Raw genomic sequence first — 6,000 nt, 5'->3', positions numbered from 1 at the left:
GCTTTATTTTACTTTGGTGAAAACTATTCTGAAGTTATTCTTGGATATTATAAAAAGGGCTGAGTCAGATACATGTGAACAATTTGCGTTCTTCCCAAACATCTGTTACTCTAACTGGAAATATATATATGTACCAAAGATATTTTCACATAAGCAATTTCTAGTATAGTAAGTTATCATTGTAGGGAATATACATTTTTTTATGAACAAGAAGTAATTAGGCAATTTTTGTTTGCTAATAGCTTCATTTTCTCAGAATGTAAAAAAGGAAGTAGATGAACTCTTGTCATGTAAAAATCTTTAAAATAACGCAAACTATGATCCATTAAGGAAAAACGAAAAAAAATACTGAAAATTTCAAACAAAGAATAAAACAGAACAAATCTGTTCCTTGTGGATAACAGCAACATAAATACTACAAATCAAGGAAGGGGATTTCCTGACTTCTGCTTCCAAGCAATTCCAATAAATGAAAGAGGAAGTCATTTTCCTTTTTAAAAAACTTATTGTTGGCAGGATTAATGTACTTCCTTTCACTCTTTTAGGATTTTAAATACATATACACTAATATTACTGAACTTCATAAACCGTTGGGATTTTTTGTCAGATTCTTAGTTTGCAGAGTGTTAAATTGTTTCAGTGAAAAGTCACTCTGTTGTAGAAATGTTACAGAGCCAGGGAGATGATGCCTTACCAAGGAGGGAAACACCCAGAACTTAATACTCAACTGGGAGGGATCCCTCCTTGCTCTCGTGAAATAACCATAAGTTTTTGAGTCAAACTATATTTGCATTTTACCTCTTTGACTTTTTCAAAAAAAAATTTTATAATATCATTTTAAAAATTGAAGTATAGTTGATGTACAATATTATATGTTACAGGTATACAATATAGTAATTCACAATTTTTAAAGGTTATACTCCATTTATAGTGTTATAAAATATTGGCCGTATCCCCCATGTTGTACAATACATCCTCATACAGCTTATTTTATACCTGATAGTTTATACCTCTTGACCTTGGAGGAGGGGAGTAATAAGATTTACTTATTTATTTTTCTTAATGGAGGTACTGGGGATTGAACACAGGACTTCATGCATGCTAAGCATATGCTCTACCACTTGAGCTATACCTTCCCCCTCTTCATCTCTTTGACTTCTTAACATGAGTCAGGACGCAAGTTTCTTAACTTTGCTAAGTCTCAGCTTTTCAGCTTTTTCCTTGGCAATAATAATAATACTTGGGTGACAGTGCTGTCATGAGTATTAAATTAAATGACCTAGTACTCTGCTTAGCATATATTTTCACATTCAGTAAATGTCAGATTCCTTTCCCACTTCTCCCAGTACCTTCCTCATATAGACTGAAAAGTTTTCTGGAGGTAAACTGCATACCCCACAGCCGAAGCTGATCCGTTGGTTCTTCCTCTTTCTTTTTGTAACAGAGTGATACAAGTTTGAAAAGTACTGGCGAACAGGAGAACAGATGAGCTGGGGATCTAGGATAAGAAACTAGTTCAGCAGGAAGTGTACACTGTCAGCCCCTTAAGGATCATATGCTCAAGGTGTCCAATCCCCTCTCGCATGTTTAATACCTCAAATGTCACTTGATGGTAGAAGACTCTCTAGGGAATTCTGTGAGAACAGTACCCAGCTGTAGTGGAAGGCTGACCTGAGAGCACCTTTCAGTCTTTCTCTATCCTTCTTTGTCCTCGTGTAATTTAATTATGTCCTCTCTTGCTTCAGCTTTTACATTCAAAGACGCTTATTATTAGTGTCTGTTACCTTAAATTACCAGATTCTGGCCCTCTTCATCTCCTCCTACCTTTATCCTATGAAAGAGACAGTGGTAGTGTCTAATTTAAGTTGCTTCTGATTACTCCTCCCTGCTTCCCAACACACCTGCCCTTTCACAATTAATGTCATTCCTAAAAGTAGGAAAAATCTTTTCAAAATACTCTGGCTATTTACTGGGAAGGTCTCCACATCCCTATTAGCACACAACAGATCTTCAGTTATGTATCTTAATGTATTTTGGGAATATTGCAGAAAAATTATCAATTTTTATTTTGAGAATATCTGCCAAAATGCAAAAACACTCTCAGACTGATTACACTAACTTCTGTTATGTCTGTATCACTACTGCCATTCTAATGAAGAACAAAATGAGATTAGGCTTTCTATACTGTTTATGTACTGTATTAGGCCTTGAGAATATAAAAAGTACAAGCTTTAGACCTCATACTGAAGTCACAAGGAAGGCAAACTAAGATTAAGACTCAAAGTCTCTAATTCTGTTTTTTGGCATGTACAAAAATTCTGTTACATGATGCATTGGATCTATCTCAGGCATAAAAATACACAGCATTCTCTCTGATTCTATATATAAAACATATTCATATATATGTAGTATATTTAACTTAGACTATAACACCTATCAAATAATATTTCATTGATTGGTTGATTTCCAAAAGCTCATTCTTTATTCTGCTCCCTTTTTTTCATGCATTAATTTGAGCCTGCTCAGATGTATGTACAAACTCTTTTTTGTACTTTCTGTTAAAGTATCACTCAGATGCAGCACCATCAAAAGTAAGAAAAATGCTCAGTCATTTACACTCTTTTTGGGAAAGAGTTCTATAGTTAGAAGAAATAATTAAATGTCTTTATTGTTTAAGCCATTGTTACATGGATATTCTAGTACTTGCTGCTGAAAGCACCATTAAAGAAATTCGGTTTATAGCTGACGTTTCTGACCTAGATGGCTTTATTTAGGTGTTCTTCCAGATTTTCAAAGACTAGATCATTTAAATCTTATGTAAACATTTCAAGAAATAGAAAAAGTGGAAATATTCTCCAACTCCTTCCATAAGACCATGATAGTCTTGATACCAAAACAAGATAGGAAGAGAAAGAAAAAGGCCAATCTGATAAAAATTCTAAATAAATTTTTAGTAAATTGAATTTAGCAATGTATTGAATAGATAATATACATTATGTAGTTGGGTTTATTCCAGGAATGCAAAGGTGGCTTAACATTCCAAACAAAACAAACTTTCAATGTAAATTACCATATTAACAGATTCGGAAGAGGAAAAGCTATGGTCATCTCAGTAGAGGTAGGATGTGCATTTGAATTCAGTACCCATTCATGATAAAAACTCTCAGCAAACTGAAAAGGAAACTTTCCTAATTTGTTAATGGAAATCTACAAAAAACTTAAAGTGAAAATCATTTCCATCATGAAAACTAGAAGGATTCTCTCTAAAACCAGGAAGATAAGGATGTCTACTATCACCACTTCTAATCAGCAGAAAATCCTAGTCAGGGGAGTAAGTCAAGGAAAAAAAAATAAGAGATGTAAGAATTCAAAGGGAAGAAACATTGAACAGTACTATACTTATCTTCATAGCAACCTCCAAAGTATATAACCATAAGTTATTAGATAATAATTGAGTTTAGCAAGATAGCTTAATATAAGATCAATACAAGATCATATATATATGTATACGCATAACTGGGACATTGTGCTGTACACTAGAAATTGACACATTGTAACTGACTACTTCAATAAAAGAGTAAAATTTGTAAAAGGATCAAATGCATTTCCAGGCTTCAGCCACAAATGATGAGAAAGAATTTAAAATGCCATATACAGTAACATTAAAAATAAAGTGGGTAGGAATAAATCTAACAAAAAAAATATATGAGGAGGAATTTTAAATTTTATTGAAAAACATTGAAGAAAATATAAATGAACAGAGAAATATACCATATTCACATGTAGGAAAATGCAATATCAAGATATTCACTTTTCCAAATTGATCTATAAATTCAATGCAATCCAATCAAAAGACCAACAGTATTTTTCTAGGAACTTGATAAATTGATTCTAAAAGTTGTGGTAATTAATACACTGTATAGTATTATTGGTACTAGGATGGATAAATCAATGAAACAGAATATAGGGCCTAATAACAGATCTCAACCTATAAGGATTAATTTGATATATGATTCAAGATGACATTTCAGATCACTGACTGATGAGTTATTCAGTAAAGAATGTTGGGATTATTGGCTATTCATATGGAAAAACAGGAAATACTGTCCTACTCACATCAAGATAAATTACGTGTTCAGTAAAGCCCTAATATAAACAGCACCACAAAGCAGAGAATAGAAGGATTTGGAGCTGAGAGACAGTAACTCAATAATTGGTACAATACATTCCACCTGGTACCAATTGGTACCTTACCTTCCATCTCTCACCTGGATTAAGGTATGCACAACTGCATTAGCCAGCTTCATTATGTCTCGTCTTCCGTCTTGTTCCCTCCAGTCCATTCTCTATGCCAATAGAGTACATGCTCTAAAATGAAAATTTTATTGTTATTCCCCAGCTTAAAATCCATTCAGGACTTCTCTTTATCCTCCGTGTAAAATCTAAAACCCTCAACATAGCCTGAAGCCTATTTATATCTCTAGCCTCATCTCTTAGTACTCTACCTTCACTCTTACTTCCCTGCAGGGTAGGTCCCAGCTCTTCTGACCTTTAGATCTTCAAGCCACAATACTGTATGTGACTTCTGAATGTTTTCACGATAGTCTCTTGAACTAGAATACTTTTTCTTACCCTATTTCACTTGATTAAATCTTCTTCCTCATTTAGCCCCATCCTAGAGGTCATTCCTTTGGAAAACTTCCTCTGATACCCCAAATTTGGATTAAGTATCCTTGCTAAAATCTCCCTTATTAACCTATAAATTTATTTATAATTCTTTAAACATGTAAAAACTATTTTAGCTTGTGAACCATACAAATTAGGCCATGGGCCAGATTTGACCCACAGATTGTAGGTTGCCAACCCCTGCACTAAAACATACAATTTGAGCTCTGTAGATATTGTTAAAATGAACTCAGGCAATTAAGTCATTCATTGCTTATTGTAACCCAATGATTTAGATTGAATATTACTGTTACCACTTTAGAAATTGGAAATTGAAGCAAAAAGAGATTAGATGATTTACCTTAGATTATTTTCTCTGTGTAGTAGACCTCAGGCATGTTATTCTCTCATACCATATGTGTCTTAAATTGGTCCTAAAATATTCTATCTTTGTAAATAAACTGGGAAATGTGGATTAAAAGAAATGAAAAGTTTTAGTTATTGTAATTTTCAGAAACGTTATTAACATTTTCCAGATCTGAACATTGAAGGAACACCCAGAACTAGGTCCACTGGGTAAGAGGATTATGTGGAATAGTGTATGATTAAAGCATGTTGGAATAAATACATAAAATGCCTTCCCAAGGAGTGAGAAAATGTCAGCAATCTCATTCAGGTCATAGCCTTATGGAAACTGACCTCATCTAGAAAGCAAATATTTCAATCATTTAAATGTGATGGAACTTTGTGATAATTGAATTCTGGCTGGTTGGTTCTCAATAATGATCTACAGATTCTTTACCGTGAAAGAAGTCCCAGATGTGCTCAATTTAGCTCCTTTCATTGAGCAATTTTTTTAAATAAGGTTTATTAGAGAAGTATAGAATTGTGTTTTAGGGTTGCTTATTTGATTTTAAGTATTAGACAATGCCAGGATCTGGTAAATGGGAGTTTTTAAATAGAAGATGAATTAGAACTATGAACTTCAATTAGCTCATTTACCTAGCAGAATTGGGAGCCAGGGCTTTAGTTTCAGCACTCTTGTAATTATAAATTAGTACTTGAAGACTGACCATATTTCTTTATCTTGATTTCAGTTAGGTAGTTCATTTATTGACAGCTAAAGTAGATGGAAAAGAAAGGAAGAAAAGATGTGGTCCTTTATAAGTAGCTTTTATCCTAGTTGGAGATAATCACCACTTACATACAAGAAAGACCTAATACATTATGATTATCCTCTTACTTTGTCCTCTGCTTGAGGCTCTTGATCAAGGCAAAGCCCTTTAAACTCAAGCAGGACCTAGTCCAAAATCTTAAATTGCACCATCCTTAAAA

This window comes from Vicugna pacos, chromosome 12, assembly GCF_048564905.1.
Source record: "Vicugna pacos chromosome 12, VicPac4, whole genome shotgun sequence".
Classification (NCBI taxonomy): Eukaryota; Metazoa; Chordata; class Mammalia; order Artiodactyla; family Camelidae; genus Vicugna; species Vicugna pacos.
The sequence above is the reverse complement of the archived record's forward strand: the minus strand, read 5'-3'. Positions refer to the sequence as shown.